Source organism: Zonotrichia albicollis, chromosome 35, assembly GCF_047830755.1.
Source record: "Zonotrichia albicollis isolate bZonAlb1 chromosome 35, bZonAlb1.hap1, whole genome shotgun sequence".
In the NCBI taxonomy this organism is placed as follows: domain Eukaryota; kingdom Metazoa; phylum Chordata; class Aves; order Passeriformes; family Passerellidae; genus Zonotrichia; species Zonotrichia albicollis.
In genome coordinates, this window is record NC_133853.1 from 3679009 (window position 1) to 3699948 (window position 20940).

The following is a 20940-nucleotide window of genomic DNA, read 5'->3' on the forward strand; positions in this document are numbered from 1 at the left end:
ATTTGAAGACATCCAGGGCTGCAGCTTCTTTGACCCAACTGCCCCACTGCTCACACGGGGCCCCGACCTCAGGCCACTCCAGAGCCAGGGAACTCCAGGGAAGGGCTTCCCAGCTGGGAATTTCTGATGGGACTGATTCCTCACATTTACACGGAACAAGTGACATTTTGTTGGGATCTGGCCAGACTGTGCCAGTTTTGTTTTACCAGTGGGCAAAGTCAGCACCAAAGACACAGACTCCAACTGAAGGAATCAGTGTCATTTCCTGCAGTTCAGAGCAGCAAAGAATCCCAAAAGGAGCAGCTCAGCAATGCACCCAACCATCCCCACCAAAGATTGCAGCAGTGATTAAGAAAGATCCAGCAGCATTTACTCTCAGCCTTTACCATCCCCCAGACCCACACAGCAGCTGGGGAAGCTGTCACAGCCAAGGGCTGCAGAGCCACTCCTGGGCACTGGGAATTCCTGCAGGTGCCTCCAGCCCCAGGTGAGGCTCCAACCCCGTTTGGAGAGGGCCCAGCTCTGACAGTGCTGAATGAACAAACTGACAGCACTGCTAGTGTGGCAACATCTGCTTTCATCCTCCTCTTGGCCCTCCCAAAGCCTGGCCAGGGCTCAAGGAGGAACTAAGAGAGGTGACTTGGACCACACAGCCCCAAACAAGGCCAGATGTCAGATTTCATGGCCTTGTCTGGCTTCTAAATACACAAAGGTCAATACATGTTTCACTAATGAGTGGCTACATCTATCACAGTGCTAATGACCATGCATATTTCATCAGGGAGCAGATACAAAGATAACCTTTGCTTGGAAGGTTCATTCAGAGGCCACCTTTAACTCAGGGCCTGCTGTTCAGGCCTCACTCAGGGCTGGTGTCCAGGCCTTGGCACTTCAGGGACGTGGTTTAGTGCTGGGCTTGGCACTGCTGGGTGAGCGGCTGCACTGGGTGAGCTCAGAGGGCTTTTCCAACAGAAAGGATTGTGTGATTCCATGATTCTATCCACAGCATCCAGCTGGGGCTATTTTAGCAGCATTACTTGGCTCCAAAAGTTCCCTCTTGCCCAGCTCCTGTGGCCTGAGGCTTCAGCTCCTTCAGCTCCTGGTGCTGAGCTGCTCATGCTGAACGAGATGACTCGGAGAGAAGAACACAGTGCATGCAATTCCTTCTGGGACACGGAGAGGGGAGGCTGTGCAAACAGGAGCATTGTTTGCTGTGGCCTCCTCTCTGCCCTTCACGCCTTTCAGCGCTTTGAACCAGCCAAGAGCTTTCTCCAAGAGTGCAATGGAGCAGCTGTTCCTGCTCCCAGGCCTGGCTCTCTCCAGTCTCTGCCCTTGCCTGGTTCTGTCCCTCTTGCTGTGCCCTCGGTTCCTCCAGGCCTGTGGCACTGGCACAGATCCAGTGCTCCAGAGCCTCCTTTCTGTGCCCTTGGAGCTGCCTGGGCACAGCAGCCTTTTCCATCTGGAAGCTCCCCATGGACAGGGAGTGCCCAGCTCCGTTCCTTGCACAGCCTCCACGAGCCCAGGGCTGCCATCTCCAGTCCCTGCTGGCACTGGGGGCTCCCAGGTGCCTCAGGCTGCTGTGACACCGCTGCACACAGGAGGGAAGAGGGGCAGGGGCTGTGCTCAAAGTCAGCTCCATGTGCTGCTGCTGCTGCTGCTGCTGCTGTGGGGTCATTTGTGCAGCCCTGGCCCAGAGTCAGGGATCAGATCCTGCCAGTCTCTTCCAGCCCTGGCTGCTCAGAGTTTGGGCCTTGGAGCCTCAGGTGACCAAAGGCAGCTGCTGCTGGTCCCTCTGTGTGCCCGTGTTCAGCAGTGCTGCTCCATCAGTCTGTGCCCAGCAACGGGGAAAAGCCTCAGCCCTGCAGGGCCAGGAGCTGCCGGGCTCTGCCTGAGCAGCTCAGCCAGCAGGAAGGGAGCTGCTCCACACGGGAACCAGGAGCAAAGGATATTCCTTCTTGAGGACATGTTTTCTATTTAAAGGATTTAAAAAAAAAAAAAAGGAAAAAAAATAGGTAAATTGTAAAAGATAAGAATAAAATAATAAAATCCAAGTGTTAGTGAAAAAACATAACATAATGTTAGTGAAAAAAACAAAACATAAAGGCAAAGTTACATTCTTTGCATTAAGAGGTAACTGATCTTTTCAAAAAGAGAACTCAGTTCTTTACATTGTAAATGTGCTGATGGCATGGATCCATCTTTGTGACCTCAAAAGCCTCTTAAAAGATTTTGGGCTTTGTTTCCAACATTGGTATTTGAAATTGTGCTCGAAGCAAGAGGAAATTGCTTAGTGCCCTTCCAGCTCCAAGCAGGACTGGGAATGGAAACTCTGTCAAAGCCCAAATACTTTAGAAGATGACCTTTGTTCTCATCCTGCGAATGAGCTGCACATTCCCATTGAAACTTACAGGGATTTCTTAGAGTCACAAAGTCCCACTTACAGCTTTTTGCTCTGGTCTGGAAGTGCAGAAGGGCAATTCTCCATCCACCAGCTCCAGACTGCACTGCCTCAGGAGCACGGCCCACTCGCCAGCTTTGGCCCACTCGTGGCACGTCTAGAGGAGGAAGAAAGTGCAATTGCACAATTCCAGCCAATCAAGAAGGAAGAATGGGACAGACAAAACACCCTGTGCAGATCCAGGCGTTCAGCTGGGACTATGGAGAGTTTGGGTCCTTGCCAGTTGGATGTGTGTCCCCAGCTGCAATCTCTGGGCCTGCAGCAGAGTCTCACTCACCGGCCAAAGCAGAAAGCTCAGGCGCTGTGCTCGCAACGGGCTCGTCTGATGCAGAGCTGTCAGAGCAATGTGAGGGCAGAGCCAGCCCAGCTGGGCCCAGGGCTGAGCCCAGCAGAGCCCTGGCAGAGCCCAGAGCAGCCTCAGCACCCGCAGAGCCCGGCTGCAAGGAGAGAAAGCAGAAACCGCCTGTCAGCTGAGGGCTCCTGTGCCCTTGTGCCAAGGCCTGCGGTGCCCAGGCCATGCTGGCTGTGCCCAGAGCTGCCCATCCCTGCTGCCTTTGGGAGCAGAGCAGGAGGGCAGGACATGTGCCCAGCTTGCAGCCAGCCATGGCACATCCAGCCCTCAGCAGCTGCCCAGAGCAGGATGCTCCTGTGCTCGCTGCCAGCTCCCAAAAGCTCTGATCCCACCCTGCCAAGCACACAGGGACCCACCTCACGCCACCCACGGCTGGAAGAAAAGCTGCTCCCAAACCATGGCCTCAGCATCCTCCAAGGGCATGGCCCATCCACGCCACAGCTGCTCCCCAGCACTTCCCCATCCACACTGGACCACCTGGAACTTTCCACCTAGCTTCCTCTGGAAAAGAAACAACACATTGTTGAAAAGAGATTAGATGCAAAAAGGGAAAACAAGAAAAACAGTAAAAACTCTTATCTCTGTCAGGGCCTTGAGGAAGGCCCAACTCCTACATGGTAGGGAAAAACCCAGCCATGGGTGAGGGAAGCCCACACTTTCTCTCTTCCCTCCTGCACTGCCCCCCAAAATCATGGTGACCCCAAAGCAAACAAGGGCAGTGGAGCAGCCCAAGCCCTTCCTTGCCTGCACAGCAAAGCAGCTGTGCACAGGTTCTGGAGCCCCACCTCTGCTCCCACCATGGGGTTTGTTTGTGTCGGGCTGGCTGCCCCAGCCCCAGCCCCAGCCCCAGCCCCAGCCTGGGGCACGGTGGGTGCTGGGGGCTGTTGGCAGGGCCAGGAGCCCACTCCCATTTCGTACCCACCCCAGCCCATCCCCCAGCCCTGCCAAAAGCAGCTGGGCAGTGACTGAAGAATGAGCTTCATCTGCCCAGCAAAGGGGGAGCCTTTGGTTGCAAGCCAGGCTGTGCAATGCCCAAATCTGAGAGTATTCCCCTGCATGTGGACTCATCTGCAAATTCACTGTGGAGCCTGGCTTTGAAGAAGGTGCCAGAATCAAAGTCCATCATCTTCAGCTGGCCAGGCTGAGGAAGAGCTTGTCATCCTTGGTGTCATCCTCACTCTTTCCAGCAGCAGCAGCCCCACCCGGTACAGCTTCTCCAGGGGCTCTTTCTCCTTCCCTGGGGGCAGACCAGGCTCTCAGGGCTCGGCCCAGGGCCCCAGCTGTCAGGGAAACAGGACAAGCAAAACCAGCTGGGATGGTGGCCACCAGTGCTGGGCAGAGCAGCTCAGCTCCAGCACAAGGGCTGCGTGTTCCCATCCCATGAGCCTGGTGCAGTGACACAGGCAGCACAAAAAGGGCTGGGTTCCTTTGCTTCTGATTGCCAAGGCATGTGTGGAGCTGGAACTTACCAGGGCCCTGGATCAAAGTGTGCCTGTGGCTCTCTCCCTTCTTCTAGGGCAGATTAATATCCTGCATCCAAGGATGACAGAACAGCTCTTCTAATGAGGGCCTTTCCAAGTCCAGCATGGATAAACACCGCTTGATCAGATCTTGGCACTCTGGGCAGAGAAACCAAAAACCACCGGTTAGTTGGAGAAGGCTCCTATTGGCTTTGCCCCACCATTACCATGCCCAGGTCATGCTGGATATGCTCAGAGCTGGGCCTAAACTCTCCCATCAATTCCCTGTTTTGGAGGAGAGCAGGACATGTGCCACCTCCTCAGCAGCTGCCAGTGCAGGATGCCCATGAGCCCGCTGCTGACACCCAGCACTGGGATTCCCCCCGTGCCCAGAGAAGAGGATCCACCTTGAGAGAGCCTTTGTGGCAGCGAGAGCTGATGGTCCCAGCTGATGTTCTGGCCCCTCCTGAAAGGGTGCTCCCCGCAGACCATCTGGTGCAGCAGGATGCCCAGAGACCAGATGGTAGCTGGCTTGCCATAGTACCGGCCAAAGTGGGTCCATTCCGGGGGGCTGTATGACCGTGTTCCTATGGAATACAGATGGAGTTCAGCAGGGGGATGCTGCTGCTCCCAGAGCCTGGCCCCAGCATCCCTGGGCATGTGGGGGCTGCATCAGTGGCACACAGGGTGAGCACTGCCCTCTCGCCAGCACCTGGACTTGTGTGCAGACTTGGGGTTGGAAAAGAAGCCACTGGTGCTGGAAGAGGGCAGTGGAAGCCCTGGCAAGGCCTGACCATAACAAGGAAGAATCCACCCAGTGCTGGGAAAAACCATGCTCTCAGCCTCCCTGCCTGCATTGCCCCAAAAAACATTATGAACCCCAACAGACCAGGTGAGTGGAGCAGTCCAAGCCCTTTCTCACCTGCACACCAAACCGGCTGGGCACAGGTTCCGGTCCCCCCTGTCTGCTACCCATGGGTGTTTATGTTGGGCTGGCTGCCCCAGCACTAGTTCTGGGCAGAGTGGGGGGGCAAAGGCTGCCAGCAGTGCTAGAAGATGGCTACCCACTCAGCCCTGAGTTTCAAAAGAAACTCAGCCGAAGACTCAGTGCCATGAAGGGCAGCAAAAGAGAGAATCCCTGCTGCCACAGCCAGCTTGGGCTGGGAGATGTTGGGTCATGAGATGCTGGGCCCAGGAGCCCTGCGTGGGCTCACCTGCAAAGTGAGTGTAGGCTGTGTCTTGCAGGTAGGTGCCACAGCCAAAGTCAATCAGTTTGGCCTGCCCAGTGTCCAGGTCAACCACGATGTTCCCTGGTTTGATGTCGCGGTGCAGGACCCCGCAGCTGGTGCAGTGCCGCACGGCCTCCAGCACCTGGCGGAACAGCTCCCGCGCCTCCTCCTCGGGCAGGAACCGCCGTGCCCGAATGAAACGATGCAGGTCCTGACACTGCTCTGGCCGCTCCAGCACCATCAAGATGTCCTTGGGGAGCTCAAGCCACTCCAGCAGCGGGACCACACCAGGGAAGCCAGTGGACACCTTGGCCAGCAGCACGATCTCCAGGGGTGCGCTGGTGCCGTCGGGCTGCGGGAGGAGCACGATGTCGTCAGTGGGGCTGATGCCGTGCCAGGCCTGGGGAAGCCCTCAGCCAGGCCGGGATGCTCTGTGCCCTGCGCTGGCCCCACGCCCGCTCTCCCTCGGGGCGTCCTGGCGGCTCCCACCGTGCCGGGCCCCGGCTCATCCCCGGCCGGCATCCCCGGCTACTGCCGCTGGCCCCTCTCACTCACCAGCTCGCCCCAATGCAGGACGCGGTTCCGTGGCACCCTTTTGATGGCCACCTGCAAGTCAAGGAGAGCAGCGGGCTCAGCTCGCCGCCTGCCCTGCCCAGCCCCATTCTCTGCCCTCCTCCTCCTCCGCCCCCTCCTCCTCGTCCGCCGCTCACCGGGGCGCCGTCCGAGAGCCGCGTGGCCGCGAAGACGCTGCCGAAGCCGCCGCGCCCCAGCAGCGAACCCAGCCTGTACTGCTCCTTCAGGCCCTGCTGCGCCTTCCCTGCGGGCGGGACGCAGCTGTCAGCGCTCGGCCCGGGGCCAGCAACGGCCCCTGAGCGCCCCTCACCCGCCCCGGGCCGGCCATGCCCAGGCGTTCGCTCCCGGGAACGCGGCACGGGAGGCTCGGGGCCGGCGGCCGCGCTGCTGAGCGGCGGAGCTCGGGCCGGGGAAGCCGCAGCGGAGGCGGCGGGAGCGGCCGCGCCGCGTGTGTTCTCCGCGGGCCCCGGGAGGAGCCGGGGCCGGGGTCGGGACTGGACCCTGCGTCGGGGCCGGGGCCGGGCTCGGGCCAGACGGAGGCAAAGGGCGGCGATGCCGCCCTCGCACCAGGCACTGATGCCCGCCCAGCAGCGCCACCGCCAGTACGGCCAGAGTCGAGCGGAGGCGAGACCGCGGCGGGACGGCCGGGGCCGGGCACGGGGCAGCCCCGCCCGGGGCCGGGGGCGGGCCGGGGGCATGGCCCGGCCCTGCAGGGGAGAGGGAGGCGGGGTGAGGAGAGGGACGCCGGGCAAGGGACCCCGAGAGAAGGGTGCCCGACAGCGGGAAAGCGAGAGAAAGAGAAAGAAAGAGAGAAAGAGAAAGAAAAGGAGAAAGACTATTCAAAAGTATCTGTTTTGGTGCTGCCGCCGCTACTGCTGCCGCTGCCGCTGCTGCAACTGAAGCACCGGGGCTGTTCGTCCCCGTGTCCGTTCTCCGCTCGCCCCACGAGCCCCACGTTCGAGCCCCGCGCGCCCCGGGGACAGCCCCTCCGTCTGCCCAAACACGGGAACTTTGCATCGTTCAGCCCAGATGCAGAGCCCTGACTCCTGCACGCTGGCACAGCAATCCCCTCGCTCCCTGCTGTGCATTGTCCTTGCTGAGGGTCAAACACTGTCGGGGCACCTTCCCTTGGGGTAGGATTCCTACCTGAGTCCAGCACTGCCCTTACATCTCCAGTGCTGCTTTCCTATAAAAACAGGGGAAGCTGTGTGTGGCTCATGGTATTTTAGGGTGTCTAAAATCACTAAGTCACCTATCTTGGAGGTGCTGTGCATCTGGAATTACTGGGATGGAGAAGTAGTGCAACATGGAAAAGGGGAGCATAGAAATAAATAGAGGAAAACATCTTGGATTGTTTCTTTCATTTTCATTTCACTTCTGGAAAGCTGTTTCAGTTTTCCAGGAATCTTCTTTCTGCTCTTCCCAAGAATCTCTCATGGAGAGCAAGGTCGAGGTTCTCTATGTTATGTTTGCCCAATTATCCCATCAAAAAAACCCCAAACAATATTTAAGGTAGCAACAATTTTAATTGAATAGTTTAGAAAATATATAAATAAGGGATAATTTGGTTCAAATAGTAGCGCATAAGCAAAAACAACCACGGGGTATGGAGGGCAGGGTTCAATGACCCTTGACACTTCACGTACAAGCTTGCCAAGTAAAAGTCACCCCTTATATGCCATGTGTCAATACCATCTCCTCCTATTTTCGGTTCATTACTTTTCTGCCTCCGCCCTCATTACCACCTTTACCACGCGTGCGCCACCACTCGGTTTGGTGGTCGCACAAGTCTTTGGGGGTCGTCACTGATGAAGGCCCCGTAGTCTTCTTCGTTGTCCTTTAATTCACCTTTGGGTTACACATGCGCACCAAGCCAGTACAATATAAGCCAAGACTAACGTATCACTGCATCTACATATCAAAGCAATAAGTCCCTTATAATTAGCATTTTCTTGGACCCAACCAAGTTCTTGGTCATTTTTAGCAACTGTATCTTCAGCTTCTTTCCTGTGGTCCTTGAGAACATCTGCTGGGGAGGGGGGGTGGGTGGAGCCCCTCCTTTCCCTCTCTTCTTTGGCATTACAACTTTTAACTATTAACCGTTTTATTATTTTCAAATATTAATTACTGTATCAATATTGATTACTGTTTCAATTTTTTATCAGCACGAATCATACCTATTTATCACATGTAGCAAGATTTGCCACCAGGAAATTATGCCACCGGTGCAATTTTCATTGTGACTGTTTGTGCTGATAAAGGGCAAATTTTGGGAGGACATCTCCAAAAGGGGTCTGTCTAGAAAGCAAGTTCAAGTAGTCCCCTCCCCCTACTAGTTCAGGAAAAGACTTCACTTGAGAATACTGAAAAAACCCCAGTTTATTTAACAAGTAAAGTATTCAAAAGCATGGAAAATGAATAATATTAAATAAAACCTCAGACAGTGCTGAAGCAATGGCAAATGGAGAAAGTCCTTTTTGTGGGTTGTAGCTGGCTCACTCGGTCTCTTCTAAGTCCCTTTGGTGCTGGAATGCAGCGTCCCAGAGCTCGGGGGCCCACAGGTGTGAGCTGTGGCCAGTGTTTTTCTGGGTGTTCAGTCCAGAGCAGGTTTAAACAGTTCCAAGAAAAAGGAAAGTCACAGTCCAAAAGAACTTCTCTGCCTAAGATAGCTAAAACCAAATTGCTAGACCTGGGCTGTGAAGGCACCGAGAAATTTCCAAATCTGTGCACTGACGGTCTCAGCAAGCACTAGATCTGGATGGTGCTGGAGTCAGAACCTGGAAATTTCCACATTTTGGCTTTCTGTGTCAGCAAATCACTGGACTCGGGCTGTGCGGGCACCAGGAAATTTCCAAATCTGGGTACTGGGGCAGCAAACACAAGATGTGGGAGGTGCCAGACTCAGTAGCAGGAAGTTGCCAGGTTTTGTATTTCTGTGCCAGCAAATGGCTGTACTTGGGCTGTGCCAGAAAAGGGAAATTTTCAGGCCAAGGCACTGGCAGTGCCAGCAAACCCCACATTTCAGGAAGAATTGGATCTGGACCCTTCCCTTCCCTTCCCTTCCCTTCCCTTCCCTTCCCTTCCCTTCCCTTCCCTTCCCTTCCCTTCCCTTCCCTTCCCTTCCCTTCCCTTCCCTTCCCTTCCCTTCCCTTCCCTTCCCTTCCCTTCCCTTCCCTTCCCTTCCCTTCCCTTCCCTTCCCTTCCCTTCCCTTTCTCCACAAGGTGCCAGAGGGGCTGGACAGCAGCATGGTCTCCTCCATCACCTGCAGGGACTGATGGAGAGCAGGCTGGACATGAGCCAGCAGTGTGCCCAGGTGGCCAAGCAGGCCAAGCTGTAAGGTGCAGCTGAGGGAGCTGTGGTTGTTTATCCTGGAGAAGAGGAGGCTCAGGGAAGACAAGACAGTGTCAGGGCACAGGTTGGACTTGATGATCTCCAAGGTCTTTTCCACCCTTGCTGATTCTGGGATTCTCTGAAAGTACCCTTGGAGCAGTTGCAGGATGAGCCCTGGGCCTCCTCTTCAGCAGCTCCAGCAGCCCAGGTCCCTCAGCTTCTCCTGCCAGCCCCAAAGCCCATCCTGTCAGTCCTGCAGAGCCTCTGCAGCTCCTCCTCACTGCCCAGAACAGGGAGCCCCAGAGCCAGACACAGCAGCCCAGATGTGCCCCCCTGGCCTGGGGTGCCTCTGGCAAGGGAGCAGCAGGAGGCACTGCAGGAGCCTGCAGACAATTCCTGCAGCACTTGTAGGATGATCCTGCTGCCCAAGGGACGTTCCCATGGGGCCAGGTCAGGAACTGCAGTGGGGAGTGGGGCCAGAGAAGAAAGGCAAACAGGGACTGTTTGCAGGGGAGGGAACAGGGGTGGGCTATAGGAAGACATCTGTATCAGGAAGAGGAAAGAAAGCAAAGGGGAAGCAGAGGAAATGCTCAGGGCAGTTTGGGGGTGGCTGCCAGGCAGCCCTGGCTCTCAGAGACAGCATCTGCAGTGGGACAGGATACTCCCAGCTGATGGGAACGAACTTTCTGGCTGACTGCAGAGGCCAGGACAAAGCTGAGTGGTTTCCCTGGTGTCCCCCAGCCCTTGCTGGCCCCCGGGGCTGATGGCATTTATGCTCCCTCAGGTTCATGTCCCCACACAAAAAGCATGGGGGTGCTCTTGCCTGCTGTGTGCAGTGCAAACAGGGGCTGCTGAGCCAGTGCTGCCCTGTCTGTGCCTGCAAGGATGGGGCACCTGTGTGAGCTGGGGGAGAGACCAGGGCTGCAGAGAGGGGATGTTGTTGGCAGCTCCATGAGGACGCTCTGGGACGCTGCCCTGGGCTGTGCAGCGCACTGGGGATGGATCAGCCCCTGCTCTGCTGCTCCTTCCCATCTGCCCCAGGGCCCTTGCAGAGCCCCAGCCATGCTGTTTGCCCCCAGCCTGCCCACGGCCAGCCTGGGGCTGCTCATGTGGCTTTTCTGTGCCGAGCATTGGCCTGGCCGTGTTCTTGAGAGAGTGTGGGTCAGGAGCCTGGAGCCCCCAGGGCCTGGGCAGAGGCGTCAGCACTGCCCCAGCAGTGCCCATGGCCTGTCGCTGCTGCAGCCCCGGCACTGCCACCCCCAGGGCTGTGCCCGGCCCCAAGAGCACTCAGGCCCTGCAGCAACACCAGGGCCACCAGGGCAGCGTGGCAGGGCCACGGCAGCAGCACTGGCAACACCAAGTGCTGCTGCTGCTGGGCACAGCTGCTGTGCCAGCCCTGATCTGCCCCCAGCTCTGCACACAGACATTGCTGCTGCAGCTCCAGAGAAGGCAACAAAAGGGCATCTCTGCAGGAAACTCTGCTGGGAGATCATTTAGTTCCTTTAAAGCAACCAAGAGCATAGCCCCTCATTGACACAGGCTGTTGCCACAAGGAAGGTGGAGAGAAACAAAATTAGAAATGGCACAAACAATCATATTTATTAGTGGACATGGTGAAAAAAGTAAAATAAAAAGAGAAATAACCTACAAAATGAAACCAAGCAGAAGTATCAAAGATGACTTTTATTACAAGTGATTTGCAGAAACTGGCCAGCAGTTTAATGTTTCTGAAACCATCCAGTCATCATTGTCTGCACTGCAGCCTTGAGCTCCTGATTCCTCAGGCTGTAGATGAGGGGGTTCAGGGCTGGAGGTACCACTGAGTAGAGAACTGACAGGGCCAGATCCAGGGATGGAGAGGACATGGAGGGGGGCTTTAGGTAGGTAAAAAATGAGGTGCTCATGAATAGAGAGATCACGGCCAGGTGAGGGAGGCAGGTGGAAAAGGCTTTGTGCCGTCCCTGTTTAGAGAGAATCCTCAGCACGGCCCTGAAGATCTGCACATAGGAGAAAACAATGAACATAAAACAGCCAATTCCTAAACAGGCACACACAGCAAGAAGCCCAAGTTCTCTGAGAAAGGTTTTAGCACAGGAGAGCTTGAGGATCTGTGGGATTTCACAGAAGAACTGGCCCAGGGTATTGCCATGGCACATGGGCAGGGAAAATGTATTGGCTGTGTGCAGCAGTGAAAAGAGAAAACCACTGGCCCAGGCAGCTGCTGCCATGTGGGCACAAGCTCTGCTGCCCAGGAGGGTCCCATAGTGCAGGGGTTTGCAGATGGACACGTAGCGGTCATAGCACATGATGGTCAGGAGGGAAAGCTCTGCTGACATGAAAAAGGCAAAAAAAAGAGCTGAGCAGCACATCCTGTGTAGGAGATGTTCCTGGTGTCCCAGAGGGAATTGTGCATGGCTTTGGGGCCAGTGGTGCAGATGGAGCCCAGGTCGCTGAGGGCCAGGTTGAGCAGGAAGAAGAACATGGGCATGTGCAGGTGGTGGCCGCAGGCTACGGCGCTGATGATGAGGCCGTTGCCCAGGAGGGCAGCCAGGGAGATGCCCAGCAAGAGGCAGAAGTGTAGGAGCTGCAGCTGCCGCATGTCTGCCAGTGCCAGAAGGAGGAAGTGGCTGATGGAGCTGCTGTTGGACATTTGCAATGTGTGGGCATGGGGATCTGTAAAAAAATTAATCATGGAATAGTTGGGTTTGGAGAGGACTTTAAATATCCCAGCACATCCTGGAGTAAGTTTCCACCCACTGCCTGCCCGGGGCTCTGCTGCCTGGAGCTGTCCCTGCCAGCAGCTGCTTCTCTGTGCCCAGGGCTGGGCCCTGCAGTGCTGCCAGAGCCCAGCCCAGCCCTGGGGGCTCAGCTCTGCCCTGCAGACCCCTCCCAGCTCTGGCACTGCCTAGGGGCAGCTCTGGCTCTGCAGGCTCTGATGGAAATGTCAGAGCAACCCTGAGGAGGCTGGAAAAGGGACACTGATGCTGCCTGTAAAGGGCCCTGTGCTGATTTCTGTCACTGCCTGCTTTATTCAAATCTGTGAGAAATTTTTTGTTTTTAGTTTTTCAACCTGAACGGCAAGATGGATATCTATGTGCAATTTCCCATGCAGGCAACCCAGAGCATTAAATAACAAAGGCAAGATTTTCCTTTTAATGCAGTTGCTGCCTTGCTGTGCTCCCTGTGTAATCTACTTGGAAATGTTCTGCAGTTAAATGCCATCTGAGAAGCAGTCCTGAACAATGCAGCAGTCTCCCCACACCATGAGAACACTTCCAAGCCTTACCAGCTGTCTCCTCCCACCCAGACCTTGTCCCCCAGCACGGTAAGCAGCTGCCAGGGCCGGCTGAGAGCTGTCCCTGGCAGGCAGCAGAGTCCCTGCCCCAGCACAGCACCCTGGGCTGCAGGACCCTGCTCTGCACGACAGCCCTGGGCACCCCTGGCTGCTCTGCACAAGAGACAATCAGAGAATGTACTCACAGGGTCTGTAGGCATTGGGATGGTCCAGCTACAGGAGATGGCTCCAGGAGATGCAGCTGCATTGTCCTGCAGCCAGAGGTTCCTGTGCCAAGGGCTGGCAGTGATTCTGCCCCAGGCACTTCTCAGCACCTTCCCAGCCCTGACTGATTGAAGCTCTCTGTGCCTCTGTGCTGTGCCCAGGCTGGCTGCAGGCAGTGCCCCAGCCCTGCTGGGCTGAGAGAAAAGCTGCTCATCAAGAGAAATGTGCTTTTGAAGCTCTTCTTGGTTACCAGGAGCTGCCTCTGTGCCAGGAGCCCAGCCCAGCTCAGCAGCACAGACACAGCACAAGGACTTTAATGAGCCTCTGGGGCTTTGTGCTCAGGCCCTGAACATCAGTCCCTGAGAGGGAGCTGAAGAAACCTCTCCAGAACTCCAAGTCAGAATCCAACTCCAAATTTTCTTGGACTTTTAATGGGTCCCACTGAGGGACACGACTGACAAAGTGTACCCAGGCCCCAGGCAAAGCAGAGATCTGGAGGCAGGGATGACAGGTGGGGACAAAGAGAAGCCAAGTCTTGGTGCCCTGGGGCACAGCAGCAGGGTCTGTGCCACCAAGGGCTGTGAGGAGACACCTTGTCCTGAGGCCCTGGGGCCTCCTGGCACAGCCCCAGCCAGGCTGGGCACTGTCAGCCCCTTGTCCTGCCCTCAGCATCCCCCCCTAGCCCACATGCCAGTGGCCTCAAGGATCTGCTGGAAGGAGTCCCTGGGAAGCCTTGCTCAGCAATGGCCCTAGGGTCTCCTCAATGCTCACAGAGTTTTTCAAAGGACTTTGGGTTTTGCTTTTGCCTTGGAGTCTCTGGGAGGTTTATTGCAAACATGGCCTCCAGCTATCTGCTGTAATTAGTCCCTGGAGAGGCTTTGTCAGTAACAACACTCAGTGGGCTCATTAATGCTTCAAGGTACTTCAGGTATTTTAAAGTATTTGGTGTTTCACTTTTCATACAAACTCTATGAGAAGTTTGTGCAATCATGGCCCCAATTATCTGCTTTAATGAGTCCCTTGAGAGCTCTGTACTGACACTCAGTGGGGCTCATCAATGCTTTGAGATACTCAAGGTTTTTAAGGTACTTTGGATTTTCCTTTCCACACTGAGTATCTGAGAGAATTTAGTGCCATCCTGGCCTCCAATTCTCTCCTCCAAGGAGTCCATGAGGAGCCTGTGTTGGGGTTGGACCTCAGTGGGACGTATTCATGCTTTGAGACACTTTGGGTGTTTCCTCTGACTTTGACTCCTGGAAAGGTTTGTGCAATCTCTTCTCAGGCCCTGAACTTCCAGGGCTCAGCTCCAAACGCACCACAGGGCTCATTAGGATCAAGCAAGTCCTGACAAACCATGGCTCTGCCTTGATTTTCCTCTGTTCTCATGCAGTTCATCAGGAAGTTCTCTGTAGTGGTGTTGGATCACCAATATGAGATTTCTTAGCCAAAGCATCAATTAGTGTGGTGGGTTCAGTGTTGGCTAATTACCTGTGCACTCACTAGAATATTCTTACTGATTTTCTGCTGTGAAATCAAATTAGGAGGAAGGCAAAGTGGGCTCAAAACTTTAAAATGGTACAAAGAAAAGATTATTAATAGTATCTCAAAGAAAGACAAATAAGAAATAGAACAAAACTCTTAGAATATTTCTCCTCTCCCTAAAACCTTTTCTTTGTTACTGACAATGTAATGAGACAAATCCTAAAAGTTTCAGCCAGTTTACCACTTGTATAAGAGCCTTCCTTCAGTTCTCTTGGGGAGAGGAGTCTCTCTTTCATTCTATGGAGACTTCTTCATAAGAAAATAATTCTCTCATTGCTCTCAATTTCAATGAATAGCAGCTGTCTGGAAAATCTGCAATTGTTAAGTCCCTCCCATTTTTTCCACAACTTTTCCCACAGCTGTGTTCATAGACCATGTCTGCTTATGGGGTATTATTTTAAAGATGAGCTGTTTAAGAGCAAAGGTCCTTTTCACCTATTTCTGAAATCATCTTCATCTCTGAATACAGAGAACTTCTTCTCTTCATGAGGGCACAGGGTTTCAACACTCTTCTCTCTTTCTCTGTTCAGACTTCTCATGGGATCACAGCTATTTCAACATTTGCTTATTTCAGCATGGAGGCCCGTCACATTAAGGGCTCCCGGCCGGGTAATAATAGACATCGACTCAATGATTCACAGAAGGCTGATCAATAATCTTTATTAAGAAACCCATACTTTTATACCCCAGTTTGATACATGTGGACTTAAATGGTCCTCCAATCCAAACATCATCACCATTGGCTAATTAAAAACCCACCCTTTGGTAAACAAATCTCCATAACACATTCAACTTGTTTAAAATACCAAGTGCAGCAAGTTAAGCTAAGAATTTTTTCTTTTTTCTGATCTTCTCCAAAGGCTTTTCCAAAACAATGCCTGGGAAAGTTGTGTTTCACTCTGTGGCCAGAGAGCTGCTGCCATAGAAGGCTTTGCTGAACAAGTCATTTCCTCATACTTTTTCGTGCGTTATAGGGAAAAAGAGAGTCTGATGTATCAATTACATCCTTCTCCATAGCTTTACAAGAGGATTTCAGATCCAAGATAAGGACATCTCCTCATCCCTCCCATCTGAGATTCAATTTCCTCTTCACTGACCTTGGTGTCTTCATGTTGTTCCTCTACGAGCCTGCACTTTTTTCCTTTTCTCTCACTTGAGGGAGGATGGAAGCACTGAAAGAGTTCATGTCTCACCTGGGGCCTGCAGATGGTTCCGTGACCCCGGCCGAGCTTGATGCTTGGGACGGAGCTGTTTTACAGTGGAGGTTTCTACAATGGCTGCGCTGGGGCTGTGTCAGGATGGGCTGCGCTGGGGCAGGGCCAGGATCTCAGCAGCCAGGCCAGAGCTCAGCAGCAGCATGGGCGGGGGCCGATGGCTTCTCCTCCCCCTGCCCAGGGCTTGCGGCTGAACCCCAGTGCTTTTTGATCTTTAACATGTGTCTTCACAGAGGCATGCACAGTGGTTCAACAGATTGTCAATTCTCAAAGCTAATTACTGATTGGTTATTTTGTCAGACACAGAGGAAACTGCTAGCAGCTTATCTTAGAACATTACTTCAGTGATGCAAAACCACCACAACAGCACAGAGCACAGAACTCCTTTGTCCATATCTACTAGTCATCTGCCCGAGTCTTCAAAACTTGTCCCTGGGAGATTTCTGGGCCCTCTCCAAGGTGTTTTCAAATGAAAACATTCAGCTAATAATCTAAGAAAATCACCAGAGGATGGGAGCAGCCTGATCTGTCTGTCCTGGCTGCTTTTGTTTGGGAGCAGTCCTTGGAAATACAGAATTTAGGAGGCCAAATTCTAATTTTAGCCATGGTCCCTTGGAGAAGAAGGCTGGTTCTTTTCTATAGGAATGAAGGAACAGAGCCCCTCTGTTTCAGGGGCAGATGAGAGATGACCACCAGAGGCCAAGGCCAGCCAGAGCTGGCAGGTTTTGTTCTGAGAGATCTCCTTGCATAGAGGAAATTTTTAAGGGAGAGTATCAGTTTTGGCAATGGGCATCTGAATAGTCAGAGAGTTCTTTCCCATAGCAAGGAAAGCACAGAGCCCCAGTGCTCCAGGAGCTGATGAGAGGCAGCCGTTGACATCCCAAGATCAGCCAGACCTGTCAGGTGGCCCATTGGGAGGCCAAGACAGCCAGACCTGTTCCATATTCCCTCAGTTCCATGGGGCCCACAGTGTCCCAATGGTCCCTTGTGTCCATGAGACACTGAGGTGTCATAATGCCCCCTTGGTGACACCAGGCCCTGAAGGGTTGGAATGGTCTCCATGGTTCCATCAAGCCCCACGGAGCCATAATGGTCTCTGGGTCCATGAAGCCCCTCTGGGTCACCATGGCCCCTTGGTTCCATGGGCTCCAGTGGGGCCACAATGATCCCCTGGGTTCCATGAGGTCCTCAGAGTGTCACAGAGATCTCCATGGGAAGGAAAGGACCCAGCCCCAGTGTTGCAGGGGCAGCCATCAGAGGCCAAGGCCAAGGCCAGCCTTGATGGTACTGGCAGATTTTGCCTGGGAGCAACCCTTGGATATACAGAATTTTAGAGGTGGAATCCCAGTTTCAGAGACGGACACCCAGAGGAGAAAGATGGTTCTTCTCCATAGGAAGCAAAGCACGGAACACTGGTGTTTGAAAGGCAGATAAAAGGCAGCCATGAGAGGCCCAGGCAAGCCAGAGCTCTCTGTTCTGGCAGCTTTTGTCTGAAAGCAACCCTTGGATATACGGGATTTTTGGAGGTGGAGCCCCAGTTTTAGCCATTTCTGCATAGATAAGAAGGAGGGTTCTTTTCCATAGGAAGGAAAGCACAGAGCCCCGGTGTTTCAAAGGCAGAAGAGGAGAGAAGAGGCTCCTGGGAGACCAAGCCATCCAGACCTGGTTTTTCATGGCTGCTTTTGTCATGGAGAAATCCTTGAAAGTATGGAATTTGAGAGGACGATTCTCAATTTTGACCATGGACATCCTGAGAAGAAGGAACGTTCTTCTCTATTGGAAGGAAATCACCGAGCCCCAGTGTTTGGAAAGCAGGTTAGAGGCAGCTCCAAGGGGCCAAGGGCAGCCAGATCTATCTGTCCTGGAAGCTTTCATCTAGGGACTGTCTTTGAATGCAGGGCATTTTGGACATGGAAACTCAATTTTGTCTGTGGGTGCCTGGACAGGAAAAAGAGTTCTTTTCATTAGGAAGGAAAGCACAGAGCCCCAGCATTTCAGAGCAACATGAGTGCCAGCCCTCAGGAAGCCAAGGCCAGCCAGACTTGTCAGTCCTGGCAGCTTTTGTCTGGGAGCTATCCTTGCATGTAGGGAATTCTGGAGGCAGATGCCCAATTTTGGCCATGTGTGCCTGGTCGATGGCTTTTTCGCCTAAGAAAGAAAAGCACGTGGCCTCAGTGTTTTAAAGGCAGATGAGAGGTGGCCAGTGGAGGAGAAGGACAGTTCTCTGTCATAGGAAGGAAAGCCCAGAACCCCAGGGCTTCAGGGGCAGACAGGAAGCAGACCTTGACATGCCAAGGTCACCTGGACCTGTCAGGGGGTCCCCAAGAGGCCCAGCCAGCCAGACCTGTTCCCTGTTCCCTTGGTTTCATGGGACCCCACAGTGTCACAATGATCTCCTTGGTTCCATGAGGCCCTGGAATGTCACAATGTTTTCCTTGCTTCTGTAGTGTCACAATGGCCCCATGCTCCCATGAGGCCTTGTAATGTCACAATGGCTTCGTGGTTCCACAAAACCCTGATGTGTCTCCACGGCCCCTCAGCTCCAGGTGCCTTTGCTGTGTCACAGTGGCTTCTTGATGGCACTCTGGGCTCCACAAGGTCACCATGGACCCTTGGTTCCTTGGGACATCCGAGTTTCACAATGGTCTCCTTGATTCCATGAGGAACCACAGTGTCACAATGGCCCCTTGGTTCCATGAGGTTCCCCAGTGTCACCATGGTGTCTCTGGACCCACATTGTCACAACTGACCCATGGTTCCATGAGGTTCCATAGCGTCACTGTGGTCGCTGTCAGAGGCTGGATGAGATCGATGTCCCGAGACACCTTGGGATGCTCGGAATGCCCATGTGGAGCCAGGGGCAGGTCAGGCCTCGGTTTGTGGTGGGACAGAGCCCCACCCCCAGCCCTGGCCTGGCAGAGCTGTCAATCAAACAGCAGGGGCAATGCTATCCCAGCTTTGATTCGCTCAGCTGTCAATCAATCACACAACAAGGGCAGCTGGTGCCTACCCTGACTCTGATTGAAGCGGCATCTGGCAGTCGCACCCCAGGGGCGGGCCCATGAAGGCCAGGGGGTTATAAGCCAGAGCACAAGGCCAGTCTGTGGTCTGGATCCTGCTTTCTCCTGCAGTTTTTGTGTCGGCATTGCTGGAAGCTGAGCAGTTGGTACCTATGTGTGTGCGTTTCTATAGATCTTCTGTCTTTCTGATGTTCTCTATTTCTTCTCCTTCTAATCCTACTTACCTGGAACATTTTTTGGTAACTAAACATCTTAACAGTTTAAGGTTTTTAGATTAAATGGGCCAAGCTAGTGAAGTTAATGCTATGATAAGATGTTTATGTTGAAGTGGATGTTGTATTAAAACCTTTGCCAAAGTTCCTTGACTGTCCACATTTTGCCAGTAAAATTTTGTGTCATTTGGACCTCTTAGCTCCGTTGGTTAGAGCATGGTGCTGGTATCACTGAGGCTGTGAGTTCAATCCCTGTGTGGGCCATTCGTTTGAGGTGGACTTGATGATTCTTGTTGGTCCCTTCCTACCAAGAATATTCTTTGCATCTGCCCATGTTGACAATATCTGGTTGGTGTTTCTCCTGTGCACCAAACTCAAGGAAAGGAACCTTTGGTTACCCCCAGCATTTCAGTGTTCTGGGCGTTCCAGCCCCACAGGCTCACAATGGCCTCTTGTTTCCATGAGGTCCCACAGTGTCACACTGGGCCCTTGGTTCCATGTGCCCAACAGTGCCACAATGATCCCCTTGGTTCCACAACTTCCCACAGTGTCCCACTGGCCCCTTGGTTCCATGAGGATCTGGAGTGTCACACAGGTTTATGACATTTGTCCTTGCTGCCCCTCACATCCCCCTGCCCCACAAACAGCCCCAAGCCACCCATGAGGGACAGGCCCTGCTGTCCCAGGCTGGGCTCAGGGCTTGGCCTTTCTGCTTCCCCCAACCAGCCCAGGCCTTGCTCGGCATTGCAGTTCCCTGCTCAGAGCCTTTGGCACTCTGCAATCCTGGCCTCAAGGATTTGCTCTCAGCAGTCCCTGGGGAGCCTTTGGCACTCCCTGCCCTCAGTGGGGCCCAGTGATGATCCAAGGGACTTTGAGTTTTGCTTCTGATTTCTTGAGCAGCTTCTTCAGCCTTCTCTCAGTGCCTGAGGGTCCTGGACTCAGCCCTAAATCTACTATGTGGCTCAATAAAATACAGAAAGCCCTCGGGGTCTCTTTCTTCCTTCAGGACGCCAGGGCTTGTGCAGCTGATTGGAGTCAGTTTGGAGTTGCATTAATAATGAAGATTTCAAAGTGCACCTCATGACTTGCTTTCTTTAATCAAGTGACTATTTTTAATTTCCAGTTTAAAGAAGAGCTGATAGAAGCATTCCTCAGGTGATGCTAATGCTGAATGTCTCCTTAGGAAGTCTGGCCACAGAGAAGAATGAGCCCCTTGAGGCTGACCCTGTTTGGACAAGCTGCTCCTCACCCCCAGCCTCACCATGTCTGACATGGCCCACCTGGCACTGACATCCCTGTGCCCTGCAGCAGAACCTTGTCCCTTAGCTCTGCAGCTCCATGTCCCAGCCCATTGCACCACATCCCACCTGCTCTCCTCAGGGCTGTACCTGCACACAGGCTCAGAAGAAGTTTTCCTGTTGGGAAGGAAAGAATGGAAAAGCCTGAGCAGGTTTCCTGAAAAACTAACCCCACTCAGGAACCACCTGCTCAGTCCAGGCTGCCTGGAATGGTGTCACCTTTCTAAAAGGGACAGTGTGAGCAGAAATGATCTCTGGAAGCAGAATTCTCTGAGTCTTGCAGCTGAATTCTCTGTCCCTGTCCTTTCCCTGGATCTCTGTTGCAGATGGAAGCTGCTGGTGCCATCCTCACCTTTAACCTCTCTCTTGAATGCAAACAGATGTTCCCAGGTGTATTAAGCAGGATTTGCTCAATGTTTCTATAAAAATTTTGTGTTCCTCATGGAGTAAAGGGGCCATTTTGGCACTGAGAGGGTGACGTAGAAGCAAGGAGTCAATTGTGACCCTGGGGTGCCATGGAACCAAGGGGCCATGGTGACCCAGCAGGGCCACGTGGATCCAGTGGTCCATTGTGACAGTGTGGATCCAAGGAGACCATGGAGATGCCCCCAGGACCTCATGGAACCAAGGAGTCCATGGTGGCCCAGTGGGGCTGCATGGAGCCAATGGTCCATGGTGACACTGCCCATTCAAGGAGGCCATTCTGACACTGTGGAACCTCATGGAGCAAGGGAGGCCATTGTGACACTGAA

The 20940-nt window shown here is 53.7% G+C and overlaps 1 pseudogene; it reads right to left on the reverse strand.

Annotated features, from left to right (window-relative positions):
* The window catches only part of LOC102066819 (serine/threonine-protein kinase pim-1-like), a 77730-nt pseudogene that overhangs the window by 54692 nt on the left and 2098 nt on the right, over window positions 1–20940 (reverse strand).